This window comes from Stegostoma tigrinum, chromosome 33 (assembly GCF_030684315.1).
Source record: "Stegostoma tigrinum isolate sSteTig4 chromosome 33, sSteTig4.hap1, whole genome shotgun sequence".
Taxonomy (NCBI): Eukaryota; Metazoa; Chordata; class Chondrichthyes; order Orectolobiformes; family Stegostomatidae; genus Stegostoma; species Stegostoma tigrinum.
Genome location: NC_081386.1, coordinates 27083351 through 27102260, shown reverse-complemented (window position 1 = coordinate 27102260; position 18910 = coordinate 27083351). Strand labels below are relative to the sequence as shown.

General features: G+C 43.2%; 1 long non-coding RNA gene across 1 annotated transcript in view; it reads left to right on the top strand.

Annotated features, from left to right (window-relative positions):
- The first annotated feature begins 332 nt into the window (after positions 1–332).
- LOC125467367 (uncharacterized) overlaps positions 333–18910 on the top strand; it is a 68166-nt gene continuing 49588 nt past the window's right edge. Inside the window, exon 1 of the long non-coding RNA XR_009442887.1 lies at positions 333–513. This is a non-coding gene — a long non-coding RNA (uncharacterized LOC125467367). The remainder of the gene's footprint in view (positions 514–18910) is intronic.

Below are 18910 nucleotides of genomic sequence, written 5' to 3'. Positions count from 1 at the left end.
CCAAATATTTATTGGTGTCCACTACTGCCCTGACATTACATTAAAGTTCATATTGGCTCTAGATATCCCCAGCTATTCTATTTCCAGCTGTTCTGTCCAAAATATTTACTTGTTGTACAATGTCGTCTCTCATTAAATTCGATACGGGCTCAGTTCCCTTAAGCTCAATTTCCCTGCATGTGGTGAAGTTGTTCAGTAACAAAGGTTAAGCCATCATTGGTAGCTGTCACCTCTCAAGGAAGTTAATCTGCTAATAATTAATATATGATTGCTACCCATTGATTCATCTGACCTGGAGTACGGTCTCCTTTGCAGTGTTGTGTTCCCTTGAGGGGAGGAACGAGAGGGGAAGGGAGAAGTTTACTGCAACTTTTGGGTGTACCTCCTGCTTCTCCAAGTTTCAAATCGTGGTCTCCAGTGGATACCAGCGTGGAGAATCTCTGGCGTACTGTCATCATTTGATTACAGGAGCAATATTGACTTCTAAACAAAACCAAAAGCACTGCGGATGCTGTAAGTCAAAAATAAAAACAGAAGTAGCTGGCAATGATCAGCTGGCCTGGCACCATTTGTGAAGAGAAATCGGACTTAACTGTTCAGGGTTGATGACCCTTCCTCAGAACTCAGTACGCTGTTCTGAGGAAGAGTCACCAGATCCGAAATGTTAACTGTGATTTCTCTTCGCATGCTGATGCTGCCAGACCTGCTGAGCTTTGCCAGCTACTTCTGTTTTTATAGCAATGTTAACTTAGTCATCAAAAAAGCTGGCTGATAATTCTTATTAATTTAACAGGTTGTGAAATTTATTAACCATTAGACATTCTCATTCTTTCTGAGGTGTCTTCAGGAATGTAAGCATTTGAGCATGTGAACTTGAAAACAATGTTTCTTTGGGTAAAGACAAAAACAAGACATTAGTTCTGAAATTTTTAGAAAATAGAATGATGTGCAATGAGGCAGAATTGATTAGGGAGGTTAAGGTGATGGAATGCCTAGGGGCAAGTGACCAAAGTATTAATGAATTCACCCTGCAGTTTGAGAGGGAGAAGCTGGAATCAGATATATTGGTATGATAATGGAGTAAAGCTAACCAGAAAGACATGGGGGAAGACATGGCCAGAGATGATTAGAAGGGAAGATTAGCAAGGAAGATGTTGGAACAGCAATGGCAGCAGTTCCTGGGGTAATTCAGAAGACACAACAGAAATTCATCCCAAGGAAGAAGAAACATACTAAGGGGAGAATGAGGCAACTACAGCTGACAAGGGAAGTCAGGGCTAGCATAAATGCAAAAGAAAAGCATACAATGGGGTGAAGATTAGCGTGAAGCTATGAAATTGGGAAGCCTTTAAAAAGTAATAGAGGATTAGTATAAAAGAAATGGGCATGAGTGGGAGGTGTGGTGTGGAGAAGATGAAATATGAGGGTAAGCTAGCTACTAGTATAAAAGATGACTGCAAGAGTTTATTACAGATGCCTACAAAGTAAGAGAGAGGCAATAATGGATATTGGAAAATGAAGCTGGAGAAGTAATAATGGGGAACAAAGAAATGGCAGATGAATTGAATTAGTACTTTGCATCAGTTTTCACAATTTGAAGACACTAGCTGTCTGCCAGAACTTCAAGAGAGTCAGGGTTGAGTGTAGCCACCATCACTAAAGAGAACATCCCAGGGAAGCTGAAAGGTCTGAAGGTGGATAAATTCCCTGGATCAGATGGGCTGTACCCCAGAATTGTGAAAGAGGAAGCTACCGAGATTGTAGAAGCATTGGCGATGATCTTTCAGGTAGCACCCTGGAGGATAGGAAAATGATTAATGTAACTCCCCTGTGCGAGGCCAATGACAAGAAACGAAAAGTAGGTTAGCCTGACCTCAGTCATCGGTAAGTTTTTGGTCTCATTATTAAGGATGAGATTGTGAAGTATTTGGAAGCACGTAGTAACATAGGGCTGGGTCAGCATGGCCTCATCAAGGAGACGTCATGTCTGACAATTGTATTAGAATTCTTTGAGGAGATAATGAGCAAGCTAGACAATGGAGTGTCAAAGAACGTGATCTATTTAGATTTCCAGGAGGCCTCTGACAAGGTGCTGCACAGGATGCTGCTAAATAAGATAAGAGCCCATGATGTTGAGAGAAAGATACTGGCATAGATAGAGGATTGTCTGACTGGCAGAAGGCTGAGACTGGGAATAAAGGGGTATCTTTCAGGATAGTAGCTGGTGACTAGTGGAATTCCACAGGGGTCTGTGTTGTGACCACAACTTTTCATCTTATACATTAATGATCTGGATGAAGGAACTGAGGGCATTGGTGCTAAATTTGCATATACACAAAGATAAATGGAGGCACAGATAGTGTTGAGGTGGTGGTGAGGTTACAGAAGGACATGGGCAGGCCAGGAGAGTGGACAAAGAAGTGAAAGATGGAGTACAATTTGGGAAAGTATGAGCTTATGCACATTGGTAGGAAGAATAGAGGCATAGACTATTGCCTAAATGGGAAAAGGCTTTGGAAATTGGAAATCTGAAGCACAAAGGGACTCAGAAATCCTGATTTAGGATTTTCTTAAAGTTAACACGCAGGCGCAGTTAGTATAGAGAACATAGAACATAGAACAGCACAGCACAGTACAGGCCATTCGACCCATGATGTTGTTCCGACCTATTTTCCTACTCTAAGATCAAACTAACTTGCATACCTTACGTTTTACTATTACCCATGTGCCTACCCGAGAGTCGCTTAAATGTCCCTGATGTATCTGACTCCGCTACCACCACTGGCAGTGCATTCCACACACCCACCACCCTCTGTGTAAAGAACCTACCTCTGACATCTCCCCTATACCTTCCTCCAATCACCTCAAACTTATGCCCCCTCATAATAGTCATTTCCAGTTAGAAAGACAAATGCAATGTTAGCAATCATTTCAAGAGGGCTAAAATATAAGAGTAGAGATGTGTAGCTGTGACTGTATAAGGCTCTGGTCAGACCGCATTTAGAATGTTGTGAGCAGTTTTGGGCCCATGTCTAAGAAAGGATGTGCTAGCATTGGAAGAGACCCAGAAAAGATTTACAAGAATGATCCTGGGGATGAAGGGCTTGTCATATGAGGAGTGGTTGAGGACTCTGGATCTGTACTCTATGGAGTTTAGAAGGATGAGGCGGGATCTCATTGAAACTTACAGAATACTGAGATACCTGGATAGAGAGGATGTGGAGAAGACGTTTCCATCATTAGGAGAGATCAGAATTCAAGGGCACAGTCTTAGAAAGACGGGATGACTCTTTAGAACTGAGATGAGGAGTAATTTCTTTAGCCAGAGGGTGGTTAACCTGTGGAATGCATTGTTACAGAAGGCTGTGGAGGCCAAGTCATTCAGCATATTTAAGCCAGAGCTAGATAGGCTCTTTATTAGTAAAGAATAATGTAGGAGAATAAGGTTGAGAAACATATCAGCCATGATGGAAAGGTGGAGCATAGTCAATGGGGCGAATGGCCTAATTCTGCTCCTACATCAGATGGACTAATGGTCTCATGTCACCAGCTACACAATATCTATTGTTCATTCCTCATTGCTATGGAAAAGTGGTGGTGAGCAACTTTCTTGAACTTCTGCAATTAAGTGTACTTAGGAAGGAAGCTCCATATTATACACATGTCACTGCATTATAAGTGGAATACTTCCTGTACACTCTTATTGGTCTGTGAAATGTTAATTACCCATTCTCAGATACCAATAGGGCATTCAGAGAACTGTGTTGTCAAAATTTCATTCAATCATTTGTGCCTAAACTCGCTGACCTGCATCTGGCAACCCCTTGATTTAGAATTTTCAATTTTCCCAATCCCTATAACTACTTTTGAGATCTGTGCACTCCTCCAATTCCCATCTCTAACACACAATGATGGCAATTGGTTCACCATTGGTAATTGGAAATTCAGCTGTTTGGTAATAAGCCCTAAACATCATAGATTCCCACCTTTAATTGGCTATTTAAAGCCCACAGTGCTCCTGCAGTGGTGTTTTGAACTTTAAGCATGATCTATGTGCTCAAGGTCAGATTTTGAACCTACAGCTTTCAGAGATGTTAGTGCTGTCATAAATCTGACACACATGTACAAATAAATCAACCTCGAATGTCATCAAATTTATCACAAGCTAATTTGACTGCAACATACAAAAGAAAACAAAGCGTTGAATTTATATCATGGAATTTCTACAGTGTGGAAGTAGACCATTCAACCTTTTTGGTCAACACTGATCCTCTAAAGCACATCTCACTGTATCACTGCATTTCCCGTGACTAATCCACCTGGTTTGTGCACCCCTGGTCACCATGGGCAATTCAGCTTCACCAATCCACCTAACCCACGCAACTTTAGACCGTGGGAGGAAGCCCACACAGACATGGGGGAGAATGTGCAAACACCTAACAAACAGTTGCCCATTGTTGGAATTGAACCCATGTCCCTAGCACTGAGCCACTGAATATAGTGCCTTTCTTTTCAATCAAACATCAGAGGCTGAGAAGTAACCCGAGTGATGTTTACAAAATGATGAAAAGTATGGAAGGAATGGATATCGGAACCGTTTTCCCAGGGTAGAAATGTCAATTACTAGGGGACATAGGTTGAAGGTAAAAGTGGGTAATTTTAAAGGAGATGTGAGAGGCAAGTTTTCTTTACGCAGAGGGCAGTAATGTTCTGCCAGAGGAAGTGGTAGAAGCAGATACAATAGCAATGCTAAGGAGACATCTTGACAGATACAAGAATAGAGATACAGATTGCGTAGAGGCAAAAGGCTTTTCGTTTAGACACGCATCATATGTTGGCACATGTTTGGTGGGCCAAAGGGGAAGTTTTTTGTTCTTTTACTCATGACTTTAAGTGCCAAAGCATTTTACAGCTAATGAAATGTTTCTAAAATATGTCAATGATTGCAGTGGTGATTGCAATGAGGTCAGCCAGGTGGACCTCACAGAATATGAGTTCCTTGATTGGGATTGTTAATCTGGTCCAATCCTGACTGACAGACAAGAACAGGATTGTCAGACTTTCTGCTCACTCTGAGAGGTGGCTCTGAGGAAGCTGCATCAGTGGTAAGGACTCCCCATGCATAAATAAAGGGTGACTTGTTGACAGGATGCTGGCCTCTGTGGAGTTATTTTAGTTGTGATGAGGGAAAAGCACACTCCCGAAGAAATTTGCTTGCAACAGTTGTCTTTGAGTTGGAGTAAGCATTAGTGGCCTCAAACTATTGTTTGGGGCACTTGACATATTCAATCTTACTATTGACAACTGGGCCCAGTATGTTGAAAAATGTGTTACTTTTTCTGGGCAAATGAATTTGGGGCAGATGAAAAATAACGAGTAATTTTCCTGACAGCTTGTGGATCTGCATCTTTTTCAATTATTAGAGCCTAACCTTCCTTGAGACATAAGATACTAAAACCTTTCAAGAGTTAAGCATTTATTCAAGGAATATTATTTTCCAAGCCTCCTCTAATTGTGAAATTTTACAGTGCTGGCACTCTATTGACATGTGATGCCCCCCCGTATAGCATCAGGATAGTATTAACTCTCAGGTGGCCGAATGGAGAGGAATGCCAATTGCACATATATCCAGGACTTTGGCTAATGCACAGCATAAATATGCCCAGATACAGAGGAAGGTTTGGTGGTCATATTTGGAGCCAGGACATTTCACCAATATCTTTACGGATGTAAATTTATAGCAATTGTGGCCTACATACCTTTCCCAGGTTAACTTAAAGAGGACAAGACAGTGATGCCCATAGTTTCAGCCTAAATTCAGTGCTGGGCTGTAATACTAAGTGCATATAATTGCAAGTTGGAACACTGTCTGGGAGGCCAAGTAAAAAAGTGGATGCATTGAGCTGCCTCTTGCTGGCAGAAACACCACTAGTGGTACTGTCGCTGACTTTAAATTTTCTGAATACACTTCCAGTCATAGCTGACAATATCATACCTTGGATGCAGAAAGATCCGATCCTGGTAAAACTGGTGATGATGGGGGAAACCAAAAGGCCACCACAACCAGAACTGAATCCTTTTGGACCCAGAGAGACCAGATCACAGCAGAGGGAGGTGCATTATTATGTGGGTCGAGAGTGCTTGTCCGAAACAAGCATTGCTGCCAAATACTGGCTGAACTCCACTTGGGTCATCCAGGGGTTTCCAAAATGAAGATGTTGCCAAGTTGCTATGTCACCTGGCTAGGATTGGATGCAGACATAGTCATGTTGGCGAGGCAGTACCCATAATTTTTGTCCTTATTGACACTATTAGCAGAAGCTCCCCCACATTTGTGGAAATGGCCAGGTGAACCCTGGACTCGGTGACGCTTTGACTATGCAGGTCCTTTCATGGGCTCAATGTTCTTACTCATTGTGGTTGCCCGCTCAAAGTGGCTAGATGTGTACAGAGTTCTTTTGTCAGATACAGAAATGATGATAGAAAAACAGTGTGCATCCTCTGCAATACATGGACTCTTGGAAGTATCGGTCACAGATAACGGGCCATCATTTACCAGCAGCGAATTTGAGTATTTCTAAAGCCAAATGGTATTCAACATATAAGGTCAGCTTCATACCATGCATCATGCAATGGTCTGGCAGAAAGAACAGTCCTAACTTTGAAGAAACAGGTTACAGTTTCACTGGATACCAAGCTGACCTAGTTTCTAATCGATTACAGGACCACTCCTCAGGCAATGACAGGGATAGCTCCAGCAGAGTTGCTAATCCGGAGAAGACTCTGCACCAGGTTAAATCTGATCTTCCCAATCCTGGGGGTGAAGGTGAAATGGCATTAGGAATGCCAATGCCAGGCACAAGACTCTACTAAGCAAGAGAGACAGTTTACTTTAAGGGGTGAAGTTTTGTGAGGAACCATGGGAATGACCCTGCATAGGTAAGTAGCATGGCTGATGTGAGGTCAGGTTCAGTGATGTATCAAGTTAGAATAGGTGCAATGATCCTGACCAAGCACATGGACCATATGCATGCTGCAAACTGTCAAACAGGAGCAAGACGCGCCTTGCTCCTCAACTGCCTTTCTGACTGATCCAGAATGTGCGGGTTCTCCCTCTCTGTCAAGCATTGAAGACACCTAGGAATCAGAGAAGGGTACAGTTGATATTGTTGCCTCGGTGCTTTTGTCACCTGAAGAGGAGATTGAATTTTCTCAGATGTCTGGGTGCAAGAGGTGACCCACTGTGCATTACATGCTGCCTGCATCAGAGGCAGGGTCAGAGGAACCGAACCCAGTGCCACGAGGAGCTACAAAAAAGAACCAGCCTATATCTTAAGATCCAGGGGTGGTGGGAGTAATGTAGTATTTATAACGAGGTCAGCCAGGTGGGCCTCATAGAATCTAAGTTTCCTGATTGGGCCAGATTAACAGCCCCAAATCAGAGAGCCCTGGCTGACAGATATAAACAGGAGTGTCAGAGGTTCTGCTCATTCTGAGAGCTGGATAAGTTTCAAGACAAATAAAAGATGACTTGGTGACAAGATGCTGACCTCTGTGGAATTATTTTAGTTGTGACATTACAAATGCTGTAGAAATGAGTTGCCTTGAATTTCCACATTCCTCTCCACTGTGTGGCTTCGTAATTGCATTCACTGTCATGATTGCAGCTTTGCTATTTGGACCGAGAAGGTTTGAGGAAGGACAACTTTCTGACTTGTGCTGAGACAAGTTGATCAAGTTCAGAGCATAGCTCAAGGGTCCATAAGCCTTGATGCCCAGATTGGAGGTGGAAAGAAAGAACAAATAAAGGGTTTCCGCATTACTCAGCAGAATGTTCAGTTGATTGAGTTGTGTGTTAAGACAAGAAGAGTGTAAGGCTTTACTTATGAGTGTTCTAATGGTTGAAAACCGATATCAGCTATTGAAATTTTAAAAAAAGCAAAACCTAATGAGTGCAGGCACCCTGGGAAGTAGCAGTCGTTGCAGAAGCTTCAGGAGAAAATAAATGAATCGTACCCGAAACCAATAGGTGCTTCGGTTTTAAAACTGACTTCAGCGTAATTGGCTCCTCCTCGCTTCAGTGATAAAGAATCTAATAGCACACAAATGCAAATGATAGATCACGGGATAGAAATTTGCTTCAGGTGTGTATTATTAAGACACCTGGATAAGGGTGGGGCAAGCAGACAGGACGGTGTCAACAACCTGTTCCATCCACCTTCAGGTATTGCTGTAAGAACTTGTGTGGTAAGGAAGTGAGATGCACAAAGGATTGCTAATCATTTGTCTTCACTTCTGCACAGATCTTAGGACTACAGATCACCAGAGGTATAGCCAACCTACACCAGCCAATGATTCAGCTGCTATTAGGCTCCTGCATTCAAGTGTAATATCTTCATTATCGCACACTCCAAGTTCAGGTGATACTTGTTGGCCGGAAGGAAAATAGGGAATTATTTTTGTGCTCCACATGGCTTTCTATCATGGCAAGTGTGTTTATGGTTCTGATAAGCTCCCTCAGTCAACCAACCTTACAAGCGAATAACTGCAGATGCTGGAAATCTGAAACAAAACAGATAATATTGGGGAAACTCAGCAGGTCCAGCAGCACCTGGAGAGAGAAAAAGCAGGGTTAACATTTCGAGTCACGGACCTTTTGTTGGAACTGAAAGGGAGGTATTTATGCTGATTATAGAGAGGATGGGGTTGGTGGGGGGGAAAGAGTGAATAGTGTACATGGAGCATCCCCGGCCAGAGCGAGAGAGAGAGAGAGAGAGAGAGAGAGAGACAAGGATTGTTGATGATAAGCTGAGGGAGGGAGAATGGTGGACTGGGAAGTGTAAATAGTTGAAAATGGGTTGGCTGCACAGAGAGCAACCCATACAAAACAGGACCGAGAGGAACATAGAACATAGAGGAAGGTGCTCACATTCTGAAACTGTTCATCTCACTGTTGAGTCCTGAAGGTTGTAAGGTACCTGGTGGACAGCTATGTATTGTACCTTCAGTTTGTGCTGAGTTTCACTGGAATACTGCAGCAGGCCTGAGACAGAAATATAGGCTTAGGAACATGCTAGCGTATTGAAGTGGCAGGCAACTGGAAGGTTGGGGTCAATTTTCCTGACAGAGCAGAGATGCTCCACAAAGTGGTTGCTCAGTCTGCGGCTCATCTGCACGTGTTCTGGAGACTACACTGAGAGCGGGGAATACAATGGGCCACATTGAGTGAAGTGCAAGTACATCGCTGCTTCTTTAGAAGGTGTGACTGAGGTCTTAGTGAAGTGGGAGGAGGTAAACGGGCAAGAGTTGCACCTTTTTCTATTTCATGGGAAGGTGCTTTGGGGGTGTGGGGACATGTTGTGAATGGAGGAGGAGTGAACCAGGGTGTACAAAGGGGCATGGCTCCTGTGGAATACACAGAAGGGAGGGGTGGGGAATTGTTTTTATTCATCCATGGAATGAGAGCGTGACTGGCCAGGCAGCATTTATTGCCCATCTCTAATAGTCCAGAGGGCAGGTAAGAGTCAACCACATTGCTGTGGACCTGGAGTCACATGTAGGCCGGACCAGGTATGGATGACAGTTTTCTTCCCTAATATGTGTCTCGTGATGGAAGCCTGCTGGAGGTGGCAGAAATAGCAGGTATTGACCCTTTAGATGTGGAAGCTGATAGGATGGAAAGTGAGAATCAGGAGGACCCTATTGTTGCTATGAGAAGGGGTGAGGGCAGAGGTGTAAGAAATGAGTTGCACATAGCTAAGCATGGTAGTGGGGAATCCTTGGTTTAAGAAAAGTGTGAACGTTTCTGAGGACTCCAGAATGTGACGTCATCAGAGCAGATGGGATGGAGACAAAGTACTGGGAAAATGAGATGGAGTTCTTACAGGAAGTAGGGTACAAAGATATCTAGTTTATGTGTATGTATGCATGACTGTGGGAGTCAGTGGGTTTCTAGTAGATATCAAAAGCCAGCTAATCCCAGAAATGAAAATGGGGATCTATTGGAAGTGATATAAGTTAGAAATGGACCGGGTGAAAGTGAGAGTGGGGTGGAAATTGGAAACAAACTTGGGTCAGTCTTACCAATTCCAGATGAAAGAGGAAAGCGGCATTGACAATGTCATTGATATACCAGCGAAAGAGTTGTGGGGAGAGACCTGAGTTGGACTGGAGCAAGGAATATTCCAAACACCAATTAAAGAGACCAACATAATGGGGACTCAAGCAGGTACCCACGGCCACAAATTTGATCTGAAGAAAATGACAGGAGTTAACACAAATATGTCATCATAAGATTTAAAAGGTTCTGGTTTGCAAGATTGCCTTTTGAAATCTGTAGATTGTTTTGATTGCTAATGTGGGATATTTGGCAGGTCCAGATTGATTTTAAACAAAAACGAAATTGCTGGAAAATCCCAGCAGGTCTGGCAGCATCATTGGCACGAAATCAGTGTTAATGTTTCGGAACCAGGTGACCCTTCTTTCGAACACTTTGATTTGAATATGTGATCAACAAGCAGATGCTTTTATTAAAGGAGTATTCCTGGCTTGGCTCAGTTTAGTCAATTTGCAATAATCTAGGCTGATGACAGCAGAAGGTGCTGTGAACCAGTCAATAGCCGCCCTGTTAAAAGCTATTTCCATACTATTAACCCCTCTATTGTGAAGTGCATGGTAAGGCTAAGACCAAAATCAAAAGGGCCACACATTTCGGGCTGCCAATCAACCGTGTAAGAGAAAGAAGAGTCAATTCATCTTCAGCATTGTGCTCATTACCCACATGAGTAAACGGGAACGGTGAAAAGAATTGTACCCAGTTATGCTGGATAATCAGTCTTGTATAATGAAAAGAAGAATGGCCCATGCTTGCAGATTGTTGCAGTCATTCTCAAACTGGGAGCCTGCAAGATAAAATGTAAGCATGAGTAGGCTCTTGTGGTCTTAGCAGTGGGTCAGGAAATTCTGGGTTCAAGTCCCACCCATCCCCGGGGTGTGTTGCAACATGCCTGAAGATGTTGATAGAAAATTATTTTTCATTTTGTAGAGACTAGCTGGGAATTGAGTAAAGACTTTACTTACACAATGGAGAATGGGCTGACTGTCTCACCTTAGAGAAGACTGTTCATGAACAAATACTGGGAGTAGCCTTGAAGTAAATATTGGTTTTGTTAAAATTCTAATTTCCAACTTTGGCAGCGTAGCTATAAATTAGATGGAGGGGTAGGGTACATGTGTAACATTCTTTTTGAAAGGGTTCCCTTAACCAAAAGTGTTTGAGAACCACTGAACCAAAACAGATTTTGTCAGCTTTAAATTGTTCTTATTCAGTTAGAAGAATGAAACAGATCTCAGGGACAAAAGAAGAACTGAAATTACTCACTGCGTCCCTGATCTATCAAAAGGAAAGTTATGCGAGTGACGCTGGGAAGAAGCTATATGTAGACATTGAGCAAGGTAGCAATGTGCCATAATGGAGCTTCGCCTGTTATCTCAGGCAGTCTGCTAATGCTCACTCTCGAGTTTACTTTACATTTGAACTCATATTGGGTGAGAGTCATTATAGTAGAGAAGGAGCCAACTTAGTGTATTCAACTCATGCTGGATCTGTGTAAAGCATACAGGTAAGTCCCCTTTCTCCCTCTCTTCCTGTAGCCTTGCAAACTTATTTTCCTCAAGTGACTATTCAATTTCCTTTCAAAATCATTGATAGCCTCCACTTCTCCCACACTTTCAGGCAATGAGATCTGAGGCATGAACAGTCAACGTGTAACTAAATTCTTTTTCATATTTCCCATGTATCTTTTGCCCAGTTGTTTCAATGTGTGCTCCCTGGTGCTTATTGGAAAACGCCTTTTTTTGCCTTTGATATTTAGACTCCTGATCCTGCACACCTCTATCTGATTTCCCCTCAACTTCTGCTGCTCTGAAAGGAACAGCTTCAGTTCCAGCATTTTCTGGGGGAATGTGAATTTGGCGGGATGAATAGGAAAGTAGAGTAGTTCTTAAATGGGGAGTGAGATTGCAGAACATTGCGGTGCGGAGAGATCTGGGTATCCTGGTACATGAATCACATCATATTATAATGAAGGTGAGTGATTACGGAGGAATGTTGCGAAGGGATTGTAATTCAATAGCAAAGAGGATTTGTTACAGTCGTAGAAGATGTTGGTGATACTGGTAATTTTGACCTCATTATTTAAGAAAGGATATAATTGCATGAGAAGTGGTGCAGTTTCACGCAGCTGAACGCTGGGATGAAGATATAGACATATGAGCAAAGGGTGGACCAGCTGGGCTTGTCCCAATGGAGTTTAAAGGAATGGGAGGTGGTCTGATTGAAACAAATAAAATCCTGAGGGAGCTTGACAGGTGGATGAGGAAAGACGTTTCACCTTGTGAAATGGAAGAAACCAGAACTAAGGGACACTGGTTTAAAAAATATGTCTCCGTCTAAGAACAGGATAAGGAGAAATTCTCTGTCTCAGAGTTGTTAGTCTGTAGAATTCCTTATTCCACACAGTAGTGGAGACTGCTTTACTGAATATCTTTTAAGGCTGAGTTAGAAAGATTTTCGACTAACGAGGGAGTCAAGGTTTATAGGGGTAGGTAGAGAAATTGAGTTAAGGTCACAATCAGATCAGCAATGCAATAATTCAGGAAACCCGACTGGAAAGGAACACTATTTATTGATAAACACCAAAATACGACCACTACTTGTGGCATATGTGGCTAGTCCCCAATCAGGGAAAGTCAGTTCTGCAGACCTATCCCTGTATCTGCTTTACAAAATGCTAGGGTGATGAGTTCTAGCTGGGCAGACCAATGCCTGTAACCAAAGGAACTTGTACTCAATGTGCTCCACAAGGAGATTAATTAGTGATTTCCTTTGGGCCTTGTGGGGTTTATCACAAGCAATGATATAATCAAATGATAAATGCCCACAGTTTGTATTTTCATAGGCAATCCAACCACAAAGCTAAATATCTTCACCCTTGGAACCGTTTGGGTAAATACCCTCTTCTCATTATCAAACGTCTTCACAATTTTCCTTAATTGTGGGGTCCAGAGTTCGATGCAACACTCCTTTTGTTTTCCTTCTTCTAAGGAACATGGGCATTGCTGGGAAGGCCATTAGTTGCTGCTCAACCTTAATTGTCCTTGATAGTGACTAGCTTGCTAGGCTATTTCAGGCAGTCAATAATATTGCTGTGGGTCTGGAGTCACATGTAGGCCAACTGGATAAGAACAGGACATTTCCTACCCTAAAGAAATGAATGAACCCAGTGAGTTTTCACAAAATCCACCCGTGTTTTTGTGGCTATCATTGCTGAGACCAACGTTCAAGTCCAAATTTATTTATTCGATGTAAACTCTACCTCTGTCATTGTGGGATTTGAATGCATGTACCAAGATTACTAGCTTGGGTGTTGGGCTTAGCTCAGCGAATGATTTTATCACTATCGTGCCAGCACAGTGGCTCAGTGGTTAGCACTGCAGCCTCACAGCGGCAGGGACCAGGGTTCGATTCCACCCTTGGGCGACTGTCTGTGTAGAGATTGCACATTCTTCCAGTGTCTGCGTGGGTTTCCTCTGGATGATCCAGTTTCCTCCCACAGTCCAAATGTATGCAGGCTAGGTAGACTGACCATGCTAAAAAAAGAGTCTGGGGATTTGTAGCCTAAGTATGTTAGCCATGGGAAATGCAGGGTTATTGGGATGGAGTGGGTGCGTGGGTCTGGGTGGGATATGCTTTGGAGAGTCAGTGTGGACTCAATGGGCCAAATGGCCTGCTTCCACATTGTAAAGATTCTATGCCTCTGTCTGCTTTTCTGTCACTGTACCTGTGCTTTATAAATATGAGACATCCTAGCCTTCAGATGAAGAGAAATTTAGAGAGTGAGAGAGCACATCTCACTCAAAGCTGAACAAGAATAGATATTTGTTAGTCTCAAGAATTGTTGGCTCATCAACAAAGTGTAGCTACAAATGGAATGAGGACAAATTTCACTCCCAATTTTACTTCAGTTGGTAGCTTTAAGCAAATCCAGTTGAGATGCTTAAGTACTTTAATTCATAGCTTGATTGAAAATAACAGCCTGGGTTGTGCCAAATCTAGTTTCTGTGGATTGGTGAAGCTTGCAATTGCCACTGTAGTAACTATAACATACGTGTCACATAACACAGAAAGGTGACAAACTGCACCAATTGCACACTCCCAGCAGGAGGCACAGATCATCAGTTGGGATTTAGTGCTCTGTGCACAATGTTTTGGGCTGGTTAATTACAGGGATAATTAACTTCCTTCTCCCACTAGTTAGAAGACTAAACTGGACTAGCTGTATAAGTGGAGATAACAAGGTGTAGAGCTGGATGACTACAGCAGGCCAAGCAGCATCAGAGGAACAGGAAGGCTGATGTTTCGGGGCCTAGGGGTCTAGGCCTGAAATGTCAGCTTTCCTGCTCATCTGATGCTGCTTGGCCTGCTATGTTCATCCAGCTCTACACCTTGTTATCTCAGATTCTCCAGCATCTGCAGTTCCTACTGCCTCTAGTCATAAAAGTAATTTGGCTCCAAGAGCAGATCAGGAGCAAGGAATCTGTACCAAGTAACTCACCTCCCGACTCCCCAAAGCCTATTCAGCATCTGCAAAGCGAGCCATTGAATCCCCACAGTACGGAAACTGGCCCTTCAACCCAACCAGCCCACAATAACCCTCAGAGCATCCCAACCAGATCCACCCCCCGATAACTCACCTAACCTACACACCCCTGAATACTATGGGTAATTTAGCAAGGCCAATCCACCTAGCCTGCATATCTTTGGACTGTGGGAGGAAACCGGAGCACCCGCAGAAAACCCACAGACACGGGGAGAATGTGCAAACACCACACAGATAGTCACCCGAGGGTGGAATCAAACCCAGATCCCCAGCACTGTGAGGCAGCAGTGCTAACCACTGAGCCACCGTGCCGCCCCTAATGTTAGGAGTGTGATGTAATAGGCTCCACTTGCCTGAATAAGCACAGGTCCTGTAAAATTTCCAAGACAAAGCAGCCCCCTTGTTTGGAATCACATCCACAAACATTCACTCCCTCCACCACCAATGCTCAATAGCAGCAGTGTGTGTCATTTACAAGATACACTGCAGAAATTCCCCAAAATCTCCTTCAACAGTAAACCATTACCAATACCCATCTAGAAGAACAGGGCAGTAGTTAGATAGGAACACCACCACCAAGTTCTTCTCCAAGCTACGAACCATTTTAAATTGGAAATATATCACCATTCCATCAGTGTGTCTGGGTCACAAACCCTCCCTAAGGGCATGTGAGGTTTTCTACAGCAAATGGACTGCAGCAGTTCAAGAATGTTTCTTATCACCACCTTCAGAGACAGGCAATAAATGTTGGTTCAGCCAGCGCTGTCTACATCCCATAGATGAATCACACACCAATGGAATAATAAGTACCATTTGGTGAGCATCTTGTCCAATCAGAAACTTTGCCACTTAAGTCATGTGTTGCCTGAAGTTGTGAGTCAATCAGAGATGGGCAGCCTCAGGGAACCTGAAAGCTCTGCTGGAGTACCAATTTATGGAGAGTTATAGTGATCAGCAGGGATGTGATTAATTTTTGGACAACAATTGCAGAATAGGGTCTATGGGGTGAGTAGGAGGGAAGAGATGTCAGGGATTCATGGATGAGGGCAGGGGTATGGCTTTCAGTGACCATGCACAGTGGTCCTAACCCTGCCCCAGTTATTGCCAAACTGGGGAAAATGGAGGCCACTCTGTCTTCCCTGTCAGGGATATGGTCCTATTTCTGGCTGGTGGTGGATTGAGAAGGTTGTCAATGGACTTTCTCAGCAAGAACTTAATTATTGAGGTGGTGGAAGTCCGACCCACCCAACTATCTGCCTTTTAGCCACCTACTTCATCACCTCCAAAGAGGGGAAAATCATGCCCAGACAGTCAATTACACCAGAGGAGGAAGCCATTCAGTCCATCGAGTGCACATCACCTCTCCCAGGAACAACACAGTCAGACTTACTTCTCCTCTTGACCTCCATCACCTCCCACCTGCATAACCCCCAACCTCCCTCCCCCACTGGCCCATTTCCTTCAAGCATCAAACCAATTTTCTTTTGAAATCATTGCTTCATTTTGCTTTCACAACCCTCATGGAGATTAGCACCTTTTTAATGTACATGTGTGAGGGGATGGAAGGACCATTTCAGTCCATTGTAGCTACTCTACTGTAGTGTCAATGTGTGAGGGCCTTGGTGCATTGTGGTAATGTCACTGGAATTGAGACACATTCAATGAAACCTTGGTATCCTCGTGCGCAAGTCATTGAAGTAAACGTGCAGATGCAGCCGACAGTAAAGAAGACAAGCTGTACATTGGCCTTCGAAACAAAAGGATTCCATTCCACAAACAATGATATGTTACTGCGATTACAGGGCATTGATGAGGCCACACCTGGAATATTGTGTGCATTTGATCTCCTTTCCTGAGGAAGGATGTTCTTTTGTTGTGGTAGATGGAGTGCAGCAGAGCTTTACCAAATGATTCCTGGGATGGCAGGATCAATATGTGAGGAGAGATTGAGTTGGTGAGGATTGTATTCAGTGGGATTTAGAAGAACGGGATGTGTGGAATCTCATAGAAATGCATAAAATTCTGGCAGGACTAGAGAGGTCAGATGCTGGAATGATGTTCCCAATGGTGCGGGTGTCCAGAACCAGGTGTCATAGTTTAAGCATAAAGGGTAAACATTTTGGGACTGCGATGAGGAGAAGTTTCTTCATCCAGAGAGTGGTGAGCCTGGAATTCACTACCACTGAAAGTGGTTGAGGTTAAAACATTCCATTTACGAGAGGAAGTAGATATAGCTCTTGTGGCTAAAGGGATCAAAGGGATAAGTGGGAGGGCAGGATTAGGGTATTGAGCTCGCTGGTCAGCTATGATCATAATGAATGGCAGAACAGGGTCAATGAGTTGAATGGCCTACTCCTGCTTCTATCTTCAATGTTTCTATGACTAGTAATCGAAAAGCTCTGACTAAGCCTGTGAGTACTTAGGATCCAATCTCACAATGTCAGCTGGTAAAATTTAAATGCAACTAATTTATAAAAAAGTTAGAATCAAGGTCACTAAGCAGGAGAGACCATGCTGCCTGTCTGAGATGGCTTTTACAAACTGCTCAATTGAAAACCAATTAGTGTGGGTAATAAAATCTGACCTTTCCAGTGTTGCTCACATGCCATGTAAGAATAAAGTAACAAACAGGCTCAATTTTAGTTGTAACTTTCCCTCTGGCAGCAGAAGATTTGTGAATATGCCTCAAAACATCAACTATCTGCTTGAGTTTTGGACATTCACGAGAACATATTACAGTGCACAACTTTTTCTGCATTGAGGGGTATTTTGTGATGGAGTCAGTCAAAAGGAGCAGGCGCCACATGTAAAGGATTCTGCTCTCAGCATTCGTGTGAAAGAGATCAACCCTATTTCCATAATGCCTCCAATCCATCCTGGCCTCTAATGACTCATTGCAACAATTGTGTTCTGACCTCTGGATTTTCTCTGACATGAAAGGTTAATGGTTGGTAGCCCTAAAAATGCAACAGTGTAGTACCCACCTGTTAACGGAGATGGTCAGTTTCAAATTCCAGGTGTGGCTGAAACTAGCTATTGATAGGAGGAGATAGCTGAAGCTCCCAAAGCTGATGTGGAGGCAGATCAGCAAGAGGCCAAAATAAACGCATTTTTCTTCCTGTGACTCAGAAGACTAAAGACAGTGGTAGGGTTAGAAACCTATGACAGAAACCATTCCATCTTCCCACATAATATTGCAAGGCTTTTAAGAACCTCAGAATCCAAAGTATGAGAAGACGGCAATTAACATCATTAAACATATTCCTTCTACTCACCATATGTAATTTACCCCATAGACTGTACCCCACCCATTTAATTGCGTTACTCTGTAAAGCTTTATTTTGCCTGCCCTAGAAAATAAGCCAGGCAATATTGCTTCAAAGGCTGTATATGTGGTTGTGACTAGCTTTGTGTTACAGCATCTCTATCTGCATCCTGTCTTAAATAGAAACTCAAATAGAGTCGCAGAGTCATGCAGCAAGGAAACAGATCCTTTTCTCCCACCAGTCTGTATTGACCAGACATCCCAATCTAACCATGTCCCATTTGCCAGTAATTGGCCCATATCTCTCGATACACGTACCCAATAAATACCTTTTAAATATTGTAATTGTACCAACTTCCCCCACTTCCTCTGGCAGCTCATTCCGTATATGCATCACCCTCTGCATGAAAAAGTTGCCCCTTAAACTCCATTTTATATCTTTTTCCTCTCACATTAAAGCTATGCTGTTTTGTTCTCCCTTAACCTGGGAAAAGACCTTGACTATTTGCCCTATCCATGCTCCTCATAATTTTATAAACCTCTATAAGGTCATCCCTCAGCCTCCGATGCTCCAGGGAAAATAGCCATTGCCTATTTAGTCTCTTCCTATAGCTCAGATCCCCCAACCTGGGCTACATCATTGTAAATCTTATCTGAAACATCTCAAATTTAACAACATTCTTTCTGTAGCAAGGAGAACAAAATTGATGCAGTATTCCAAAGGTAGCCTAACCAATGCCCTGTACAGGTGCAACATGACCTCTCAACTCCTATAGTCCATGCACTGACCATTAAAGGCAAGCATACCAAACACCTTCTTCCCTACCCTGTCTACCTGTGACTCCACGTTCAAGGAACTATGAACATGCACCCCAAAGTCTCTTTATTTGGCAACACATCTCAAGACCCTACCATTAAGTGCATAAGTCCTGCCCTGGCAACACCTCACATTTATCTAAATTAAACTCCACCTGCCTATCCTTGG